This window comes from Chlorocebus sabaeus, chromosome 23, assembly GCF_047675955.1.
Source record: "Chlorocebus sabaeus isolate Y175 chromosome 23, mChlSab1.0.hap1, whole genome shotgun sequence".
Lineage (NCBI taxonomy): Eukaryota > Metazoa > Chordata > Mammalia > Primates > Cercopithecidae > Chlorocebus > Chlorocebus sabaeus.
Window position 1 is genome coordinate 24,808,965 of NC_132926.1, and position 11,193 is coordinate 24,820,157.

The 11,193-nt window shown below is 38.9% G+C and overlaps 1 pseudogene; it reads right to left on the bottom strand.

Annotated features, from left to right (window-relative positions):
- Positions 1-5,099: 5,099 nt before the first annotated feature.
- Positions 5,100-5,840, bottom strand: LOC103244867 (large ribosomal subunit protein uL24-like; annotated as a pseudogene).
- Positions 5,841-11,193: the final 5,353 nt, after the last annotated feature.

The window sequence follows — 11,193 nt, forward strand, 5'->3', positions numbered from 1 at the left end:
CAGTGCCAGGCTTTGGTATCAGGATGATGTTGGCCTCATAAAATGAGTTAGGGAGGATTCTCTCTTTTTCTATTGATCTGAATAGTTTCAGAAGGAATGGTACCAGCTCCTCTTTGGACCTCTGGTTGAATTCAGCTGTGAATCCATCTGGTTCTGGACTTTTTTTGGTTGGTAGGCTATTATTGCCTCAGTTTCAGAGCCTGTTATTGGTCTATTCAGGGATTTAACTTCTTCCTGGTTTAGTCTTAGGAGGGTGTATGTGTCCAGGAATTTATCCATTTCTTCTAGATTTTCTAGTTTATTTGTGTAGAAGTGTTTATAGTATTCTCTGATAGTAGTTTGTATTTCTGTGGGATTGGTGGTGATATCCCCTTTATCATTTTTTATTGCATCTATTTGATTCTTCTCTCTTTTCTTCTTTATTAGTCTTGCTAGTGGTCTATCAATTTTGTTGATCTTTTCAAAAAACCAGCTCCTGGATTCATTAATTATTTGCAGAGTTTTTGTGTCTCTATATCCTTCCGTTCTGCTCTGGTCTTAGTTATTGCTTGCCTTATGCTAGCTTTTGAATTTGTTTGCTCTTGCATCTGTAGTTCTTCTAATTGTGATGTTAGGGTGTCAGTTTTAGATCTTTCCTGCTTTCCCTTGTGGGCATTTAGTGCTATAAATTTCCCTCTATACACTGCTTTAAATGTGTCCCAGAGATTCTGGTATGTTGTCTTTGTTCTCATTGGTTTCAAAGAACATCTTTATTTCTGCCTTCATTTCATTATGTACCCAGTAGTCATTCAGGAGCAGGTTGTTCAATTTCCATGTAGTTGAGTGGTTTTGAGTGAGTTTCTTAATCCTGAGTTCTAATCTGATTGCACTGTGGTCTGAGACACAATTTGTTATGATTTCTGTTCTTTCACATTTCCTGAGGAGTGCTTTACTTCCAACTATGTGGTCCAACTTGGTGCAGAGTACTTCCAACTTGGTGCAGAGCTGAGTTCAAGTCCTGGATATCCTTGTTAACTTTCTGACTTGTTGATCTGTCTAATGTTGACAGTGGGGTGTTAAAGTCTCCCATTATTGTGTGGGAGTCTCAGTCTCTGTGTAGGTCTCTAAGGGCTTGCTTTATGAATCTGGGTGCTTCTGTATTGGGTGCATATATATTTAGGATAGTTAGTTCTTCTTGTTGAGTTGATCCCTTTACCATTATGTAAGGGCCTTCTTTGTCTCTTCTGATCTTTGTTGGTTTAAAGTCTGTTTTATCAGAGACTAGGATTGCAACCCCTGCTTTTTTTTTGTTTTCCATTTGCTTGGTAGATCTTCCTGCATCCCTTTATTTTGAGCCTATGTGTATCTGTGCATGTGACATGGGTCTCCTGAATACAGCACACTGATGGATCTTGACTCATTATCCAGTTTACCAGTCTGTGCCTTTTAATTGGAGCATTTAGCCCATTTACATTTAAGGTTAATATTGTTATGTGTGAATTTGATCCTGTCATTATGATGTTAGCTGGTTATTTTGCTCGTTGTTGGATGCAGTTTCTTCCTAGCATTGATGGTCTTTACAATTTTGCATATTTTTGCGGTGGCTGGTACCAGTTTTTCCTTTCCATGTTTAGTGCTTCTTTCAGGAGCTCTTGTAAGGCAGGCCTGGTGGTGACAAAATCTCTAAGCATTTGCTTGTCTGTAAAGGATTTTATTTCTCCTTCACTTATGAAGCTTAGTTTGGCTGGATATGAAATTCCGGGTTGAAAATTCTTTTCTTTTTTTTTTTTTTTTGAGACCGAGTCTCGCTCTGTCGCCCAGGCTGGAGTGGAGTGGCACAATCTCGGCTCACTGCAAGCTCCGCCTCCCGGGTTCACGCCATTCTCCTGCTGCAGCCTCCCGAGTAGCTGGGACTACAGGCGCTCACCACCACGCCCGGCTAATTTTTTTTGTATTTTTAGTAGAGATGGGGTTTCACCATGTTAGCCAAGATGGTCTCGATCTCCTGACCTCATGATCCGCCCACCTTGGCCTCCCAAAGTGCTGGGATTACAGGCTTGAGCCACCACCCCCGGCTGAAAATTCTTTTCTTTAAGAATGTTGAATATTGGCCTCTGCTCTATTCTGGCTTGTAGAGTTTCTGCTGAGAGATCTGCTGGTTAGTCTGATGCGCTTCCCTTTGTGTGTAATCACACCTTTCTCTGACTGCCCTTAACATTTTTTCCTTCATTTCAACTTTGGTGAATCTGACAATTATGTGTCTTGGAGTTGCTCTTCTCAAGGAGTATATTTGTGGCATTCTCTGTATTTCCTGAATTTGAATGTTGGCCTGCCTTGCTAGGTTGGGGAAGTTCTCCTGGATAATACCCTGAAGAGTGTTTTCCAACTTGGTTCCATTCTCCCAGTCACTTTCAGGTACACCAGTCAGACATAGATTTGGTCCTTTCACATAGTCCCATATTTCTTGGAGGCTTTGTTCGTTTATTTTTACTCTTTTTTTCTCTACTCTTCTCGCTTCATTTCATTCATTTGATCTTCAATCACTGATACACTTTCTTCCACTTGATCGAATGAGCTACTGAAGCTTGTGCATGCATCACATAGTTCTCATGCCATGGTTTTCAGCTCCATCAGGTCATTTAAGGTCTTCTCTATGCTGTTTATTCTAGTTAGCCATTCATCTAATCTTTTTTCAAGGTTTTTAGCTTCTTTGTGATGGGTTAGAACATCCTCCTTTTTAGCTCAGAGAAGTTTGTTATTACCGATCATCTGAAGCCTTCTCTCAACTTGTCAAAGTCATTCTCTGTCCAGCCTTGTTCTGTTGCTGGTGAGGGAGCTGTGTTCCTTTGGAGGAGAAGAGGTGCTCTGATTTTTAGAATTTTCAGTTTTTCTGCTCTGGTGTCTCCCCATCTTTATGGTTTTATCTACCTTCAGTCTTTGATGATGGTGACATACAGATGGGGTTTTGGTGTGGATGTCCTTTCTGTTTGTTAGTTTTCCTTCTAACAGTCAGGACCCTCAGCTACAGGTCTGTTGGAGTTTGCTGGAGGTCCACTCCAGACCCTGTTTGCCTGGGTATCACCAACGGATGCTGCAGAACAGCAAATGTTGCTGCCTGATTGTTCCTCTGGCAGCTTTGTCTCAGAGGGTCATCCAACCATGTGAGGTGTCAGCCCCTACTGGGAGGTGCCTCCCACTTAGGCTACTCAGGGGTCAGGGACCCACTTGAGGAGGCAGTCTGTCCGTTCTCAGATGTCAAACTCCACACTGGGAGAACCACTACTGTCTTCAAAGCTGTCAGACAGGAATGTTTAAGTCTGCAGAAGTTTCTGCTGCCTTTTGTTCAGCTATGCCCTGTCCCTGGAGGTGGGGTCTACAGAGGCAGGCAGGTCTCGTTGAGCTGCGGTGGTCTCCACCCAGTTTGAGTTTCCCGGCCACTTTGTTTACCTAGTCAAGCCTCAGCAATGGTGGATGCCCCTCCCCCAGCCTCACTGCTGCCTTGCGGTTTGATCTCTGACTGCTGTGCTAGCAGTGAGCAAGGCTCTGTGGGTGCAGGACCCACTGAGCCAGGTGTGGGATATAATCTTCTGGTGTGCCATTTGCTAAGACCATTGGAAAAGCACAGTATTAGGGTGAGAGTGTCCCAGTTTTTCCAGGTACCATCTGTCGTGGCTTCTTTGGCTGGGAAAGGGAATTCCCCGACCCCTTGCGCTTCCCAGGTGAGGTGATGCCCTGTGTTGCTTCCATTCACACTGCGTGGGCTGTACCCACTGTCCAACCAGTCCCAGTGAGATGAACCTGGTACCTCAGGTGGAAATGCAGAAATCATCTTTCTTCTCCGTTGCTCATGCTGGGAGCTGTAGACTGGAGCTATTCCTATTCGGCCATCTTTGAACCATATCCATGTATGCCTTTCTTCTAGCAACCCTGTACTCGTATAAAAGCTGCATTTTCAATATGAGATAAAGTATTTTGTACAGAGAACAAGGTTTTTCATGCCTGCTGGCATAGCTGCAGCTTTAGCTTCGTTATTTCACAGTGGTCCTAATGTAGGATTCATTTATCTTGAAATGGTGGACAACCCCAGCTGCAGACCTCAGTCTATACATATCAAGTAGTTCAACTTTTTCTTGTAATGTCATGACTTTTCTCACCTTCTTGAACACTTCCAGCATCACTAGTGGCATTTTGTATGGGCCTCAGGTTGTTACTCAAGGTTTACAGTATTTCACTAAACTTAAGGAAAAATACGTGAGAACTGCCGGAGATCTTTTTACTGCTATATGCAATTTACTAGAGGGACAAACTGTTCACATGGAGATGCATAGCATCACACAACATTTTAAGCAGATACTCACCATACTTGATCTGACTGCAACAGCAACAGAAAGTATCTATGAAATTATTACAACAGTACAGTATGTACTTCAGTTAATTTTATGCAGTTGTGGTTTAATATCACATCTTTATTTACATTTCTCTGATTGCAAATAGCACAAGTATGGCATGTAAATGTGTGTGTAAGTTTTCATAAATTTTAACTTTTTCTAATTTCTATATATTTTATGGTAGTAAATGATAAAATAGCACCTATTTATAGTTTATACATTCATAACATTTACTTTTTTATATTTTCAGACTATGCAATTCATCTGTGATTATTTTCAAATTGTTGCAAATCTCCAAAAAGTTTTTCAATTTTTTTTTTTTAAATCCACATATGGTTGGGCATGGTGGTTCACGCCTGTGATCCCAGCACTTTGGGAGGCTAAGGAAGGTGGATCCCTTGAGTCCAGGAGTTTGAAACCAGCCTAGGCAACATGGCAAAAACCTGTCTCTACAGAAAATACCAAAAAAAAATTAGCCAGGCATGATGGCACATGCCTGTGGTCCCAGCTACTTGGGAGGCTGAGATAAGAGGATCACCTGGGCCTGGGAGGTTGAGGCTGCAGTGAGCCATTATTGCACCACTTCAATCCAGTCTGGGTGACACAGTGAGACCCTGTCTCCAAAAAAAAAAAAAAAGAAAAGTAAAAATCCACATATAAGTGGACCCATGTTGTTCTAAGGGTTAACTGTACTAGCTTTTGGACTAGTAATAATTTTTACCTCTTAAATCATGCAGGAAACAATATGGTTACAGATAATTCTTACAAGAATATTAGCTTTAAAACTTGCCCATGTATTTACCTTTGCTGAGATCTTTATTTCTTCATATAGCTTCATGTTATTGTCTAGTGTCCTTTCATTTCAACCTGTAGGACTCCCTGTAGTATTTTTTGCAGGGCGGGTCTAGTGGTCACAAACTCCCTCAATTTGTACTTATATGGGAATCTCTTTTTTTGGTCGTTAAGTTTTAATCAAAGCGTGTGTATAAGATTACTTTATTCCTGCCTCTTCTTAATTGTTTCTTCCTTGTATTTGCCCTTTTCCTTTCCCACTTGGTGAGATTTGGCTTTCCGGTCAAAGATCTTTTTGTGATCTTTGTCCATTTTTAGCCTAGTGATAACCACCTTGCTGGGGTGAATGCCTGCGTGGACAGTTGTGCCATTAGCCATTTCCTGCTGCACCCATTCAGTGTAGATAACATATTTCTTCCTGTAAACCTGGAGTACTTTGCCAATTTGCTGACCTTTATAGTGTCCTCATACAACCTGAATGGGCATGGATCGCGCATCGCGCATTGTACTTCTGTCTCAGCTGTTTGGAAACAGGGAAAGACATCCTCCTGCGAATGTGGAAAGGTGCTTTGAAATACCTTTTGCGATTCTTGCTTCGGTTGGAAGTCACAAAGGGATTGAACTTCGTTTTGGCCATTCCCGCTTTGGTGATCGCTGCAAAAGGGTTATCTGGGAATCTTTTAATATCTCCCTCACTTTTTTCCCCCCAATGAAACTTAATTTATTACCCTAAAATGTAAATTACGTAAAATTTTCACGTGTTGTGAAATATTATTCCTGTTAATTTTTCAACTATTTTAAACTGTAAGAATCATTCTTAGCTCATAAGCTGTAGAAAAACGAGTAGCAAGCTGAATTTGGCTCAAGGGCTGCAGTTCGTTGACTTATGAGTTTATTTTAAAAAATTTTTATTTCCATAGGTTATTGGGTAGTGTTTGGTTACATGAGTAAGTTCTTTGGTGGTGATTTGTGAGATTTTGGTAAATGTCCATCAATCAATGAGTGGATAAAGAAACACATATATGTATATATCACAGTTTATATATAAACGTTTTATATATATATATATTTGATGAAATACTACTCAATCATAAAAAGGAATGAATTAATGGCATTCACAGCAACCTGGATGAGATTGGAGACTATTATTCTAAGTGAAGAAACTCAGGAATGGAAAACCAAACATTGTATGTTCTCACTCATAAGTGGGAGCTAACCTATTAGGATGCAAACGCATAAGAATGACACAATGGACTTTGGGGACTCGGGGAAAGGGTGGGAAGGGCATGAGGGATAAAATATTTCTCTCACTTCTGAAGGACAGTTTTGCTTGATATAAAATTTGTTGGTTGTCACATTTCTAGAATTGATACATAATATTTGTACATATTAATGGGTACATGTTATCTTGTTACATGCATAGAATGTGTAATAATAAAGTCTGGGTATACAGGGTATCCATTACCTTGAGTATTGTTTCTTGGGTTGGGAATATCTCGAGGCCTCTCTTCTAGCTATTTTGACATATATAACACATTGCTAACTATAGTCACCCTCCTCTGCTATCAAACATTAGAACTTATTCCTTCTATCCAACTGTATGTTTGTATCCATTAACCAACGTCTCTTCATCCCCCCTCTACCACCACACCTTTCCCAGTCTCTGGTATGTATCATTCTACTCTCTGCTTTTATGAAATCAACTTTCTTAGCTTCAATATATGAGTGAAAACATGCAATATTTGTCTTTCTGAGCCTGGCTTATTTCATGTAACATAATGACCTTCAGTTCTATGCATGTTGCTGAAAATGTCATGGTTTCATTCTTTATTTTATGGCCAAATAGTGTCCCATTGTGTATATATCACATTTCATTTATTTATTCATTCATTCATTCATTCATACATCGATGGCCACTTGGGTTGATTCCCTACGTTTCCTATTGTGAAGGGTACTGCAATAAATATGAGAGGGCAGGTATCTATTTGATACACTGATTTTTTTTCCTTTGACTAAATTCCCAGTAGTGGAATTGCTGGGTCATATGGTAGCTCTATTTTTAGTTTTCAGGGAAATCTCCATATTTTGCATAGTGGCTATGCTAATTTACATTCCCACCAACAGTGTACAAGAGTTGCCTTTTCTCTGTATCCTTGCCAGCATCTGTTTTGTTTTTTAAAAATTTTTTTGTTATAGTTATTCTAACTATATCTCATTGTGGTTTCAATGTGCATTTCCCTGATGAGTAGTGATGAGCTTTTTAAAAATTTCATTTACCTATTGGCCACTTGTATGTCGTCTTTTGAGAAATGTCTATTCATGTATTTTCCCCACTTTTTAATGATTATTATTATATTATTGAGTTGTTTGAGTTGCTTGTATATTCTAGATAATAGCCCCTTGAGGGATGAATAGGTGGCTAATATTTTCTCACATGCAACAGATTCTCTTCATTACATTGATTGCTGTGCAGATGCTTTTTAGTTTATGATAGTCTCATTGTCTATTTCTGTTTTTATTATCTGTGCTTTTGGGGTCTTAGCCAGAAAATCTTTGTCTAGATCAATGCCCTGAAGTGTTTTCCCTGTTTTCTTCTAGCAGTTTTATATTTTCAGATGTTACATTTAAGCCTTTCATCTAGCTTGAGTTGACATTTATATACAGTGATAAATAGGGATCCAGTTTCATTTTTCTGCATATAGATGTTCAATTTTCCCAGCATTACTTATTGAAAAGCATGTCCTTTCCCCAGTGTCTGTTCTTGGTGTTTTTGTCAAAAATCAGTTGGCTGTGAGTATGTGACTTTTTCTGTGTTCTCTATTCTGTTCCATTGGTCTGTGTGTCTGGTTTTATACCAGTACTGTACTGTTTTGGTTACTATAGCCTTGTAATAGATTTTGAACCAGGTAGTGTGATGCCTCCAGCTTTGTTCTTTTTGTTCAGGAGGACTTTGACTATTCTGGCTCTTTTTTGGTTTCATTTGAATTCTAGGATTGTTTTTTCTATTTCTGTGAAAAATGACATTGGTATTTTGATAGAGATTGTGTTGAATCTGTAGATTGCTTTGGGTAGTGTGGTCATTTTAACCATGTTAACTCTTCTGATTCATGAGCATGGAATGTCTTTCTATTTGTGTCCTCTTTAATTTCTTTCAACCGACTCTTGTAGTTTTCCTTGTAAAGGTCTTTTGTTTCCTTGGTTAAATTTATTCCTAGGTATTATTATTTTTTGGAGCCATTGTAAATGGGATTGCCTTTTTGATTTATTTCTCAGTTTATTATTGGTGTTTAGAAATGCTGTTGATTTTTGTAAGTTGATTTTATATCCTATTTTGTGAAATAAATTTATTGAATATAAGTTTTTAAAGTTTTTTTTTCTAGATATAAGATCATATTATCTGCAGAGGAACAATTTGACTTCCTCTTTCCAAATTTTGAGGTTTTTGTTTGTTTGTTTGAGACAGGGTCTTACTCTGTCACACAGGCTGCAGTGCAGTGGTGCAATCTTGGCTCACTGCAACCTCTGCCTCCCAGGTTCAAGCGATTCTCCTGCCTCAGCCCCATGAGTAGCTGGGATTACAGGTGCCAGCCACCACACCTGGCTAATTTTTGTATTTTTTTTTAGTAGAGACGGGGTTTCACCATGTTGGCCAGGCTGGTCTCAAACTCCTAACCTCAGGTTATCCTCCCACCTTGGCCTCCCAAACTGCTGAGATTACAGGTATGAGCCACTGTGCCTGGCCTATGTCTTTCATTTCTCTTACTTTATTGCTCTGACTAGGACTTCCAGTACTATGTTTAATATGAGTGGTGAAAGTGAACATTCTTGTCTTGTTTCAGTTTTCGGAGAAAAGGTTTTCAGCTGTTTCCCATTCAGTGTGATGTTAGATGTGGACTTGTTGTATATGGTCTTTATTATGTTGAGGTATTTCCTTCTATGCCTACTATGTTGAAGTTTTTATCATTAAGGTATGTTGAATTTTATCAAATGCCTTTTCTCCATTTACTGAAATGATCATATGGTTTTTGTCCTCCCTTCTGTTGATGTGATATATTGTGTTTAACTTGTGTATGTTGAACCATCCTTGCATCCTTGGGATAAATTCCACTAGATCATGGTGTATTATGTTTTTGATGTTGGATTTAGTTTGGTAGTGTTTTGAGGATTTTTGTCTGTTAATCAGGGATATTGGCATGTGGTTTTCTCTTTTTTTAATTAGAGAAAAATTTGAATTAGGGAAAATTTCCTCCTTTTCAATTTTTTGCAATAGTTTGAGGAAAATTGGTATTAAATATTCTTACGTTGGCAGAATTCAACAGTGAAGTCATGCAGTCCTGCACATTTTTTTGTTGAGAGACTTTTTAATACTGGTTCAATCTCGTTTCTCATTGTTGGTCTGTCCAGGTTTTCTGTTTCTTCCTGACTCAACCTGGATAGGTTTTATGTGTCCAGGAATTTATCAATTTTCTATTAGTTATTTATAATTTCTGATCTTTTATATGTCTGTGGTATGTCTTCTAGTGTAATGTCTCCTTTTTTGCTTTTTTTTAATTTTAGATTTGGGGGTGTATATGAAGGTTTGTTATATAGGTGAACATGTGCCATGGGGAATTGTCGTACATATATTTCATTACCTAAGAATTAAGCCAATACCCAATAGTCACCTTTTCTGCTCTTCTTCCTCCTCCCAACCTCCCCACTCAAGTAGACCCCAGTGTCTGTTGTTTCCTTCTTTGTGTTAGTGAGTTTTTATTATTTAGCTCCCACTTACAAGTGAGAACATGCAGCATTTGGTTTTCTGTTCCTGTGTCGGTTTACTAAGGATAATGGCCTCTAGCTCCATCCATGTTCCCACAAAAGATATGATCTCATTCTTTTTTATGGCTGTGTAGTGTTCCATAGTGTATATGTACCTCATTTTCTTTATCCAGTCTTCATTTATGGGCATTTAGGTTGAGTCCATGTATTTGCTATTGTGAATAGTGCTGCAATGAACATTTGCATGCATGTGTCTTTATGGTAAAATGACTTAATATTCCACTGGGTATATACCCAGTAATGGGATTGCTGAGTTTAATGGTAGTTTTGCTTTCAGCTCTTTGAGGAATCAACATACTGCTTTCCACAATGGTTGAATTAATTTACACTCCCAGCAACAGTGTATAAGTGTTCTCTTTTCTCCAAAACCTCACTAGTATCTGTTATTTTTTGAGTTTTTTTTGTTTTGTTTTGTTTTTTTTGTTTTGTTTTGTTTTTGTTTTTTTTTTTGAGGCGGAGTCTTGCTCTGTCGCCAAGGCTGGAGTGCAGTGGCACTATCTCGGCTCACTGCAAGCTCCGCCTCCTGGGTTCATGCCATTCTCCTGCCTCAGCCTCCCAAGTAGCTGGGACTACAGGCGCCTGCCACCACGCCCGGCTAATTTTTTTGTATTTTTAGTAGAGATGGGGTTTCACCGTGTTAGCCAGGATGGTCTCGATCTCCTGACCTCGTGATCCACCCACCTCGGCCTCCCAAAGTGCTGGGATTACAGGTATTTTTTGAGTTTTAATAATAGCCATTCTGACTGGTGTGAAGTGGTATCTCATTATGGTTTTATTTGCATTTGTCTAGTCAGTTATATTAAGCTTTTTTCTTAAGTTTTTTATTATACTTTAAGCCTTTTTAAATATGTTTGTTGGCTGCATGTATGTCTTCTTTTGAGAAGTGTCTGTTCATGTCCTTTGCCCACTTTTTAATGGGGTTGTTGTTTTTATAAATTTAAGTCCCTCATAGATGCTGGATATTAGACCTTTGTCAGATGCATAGTTTGCAAACATTTTCTCCCATTTTAGATTGGCTGTTTACTCTGTTGATAGTTTCTTTTGCTGTGCAGTATCTCTTAAGTTTAATCAGACCCACTTGTCGAATTTTGCTTTTGTTGTGATTGCTTTTGGTGTCTTTGTCATGAAATCTGCCTGTTCCTATGTTCACGATGGTATTGCCTAGGTTGTCTTCTGGGGTTTTTATATTTTGGGGTTTTACATTTAAGTCTTTAAT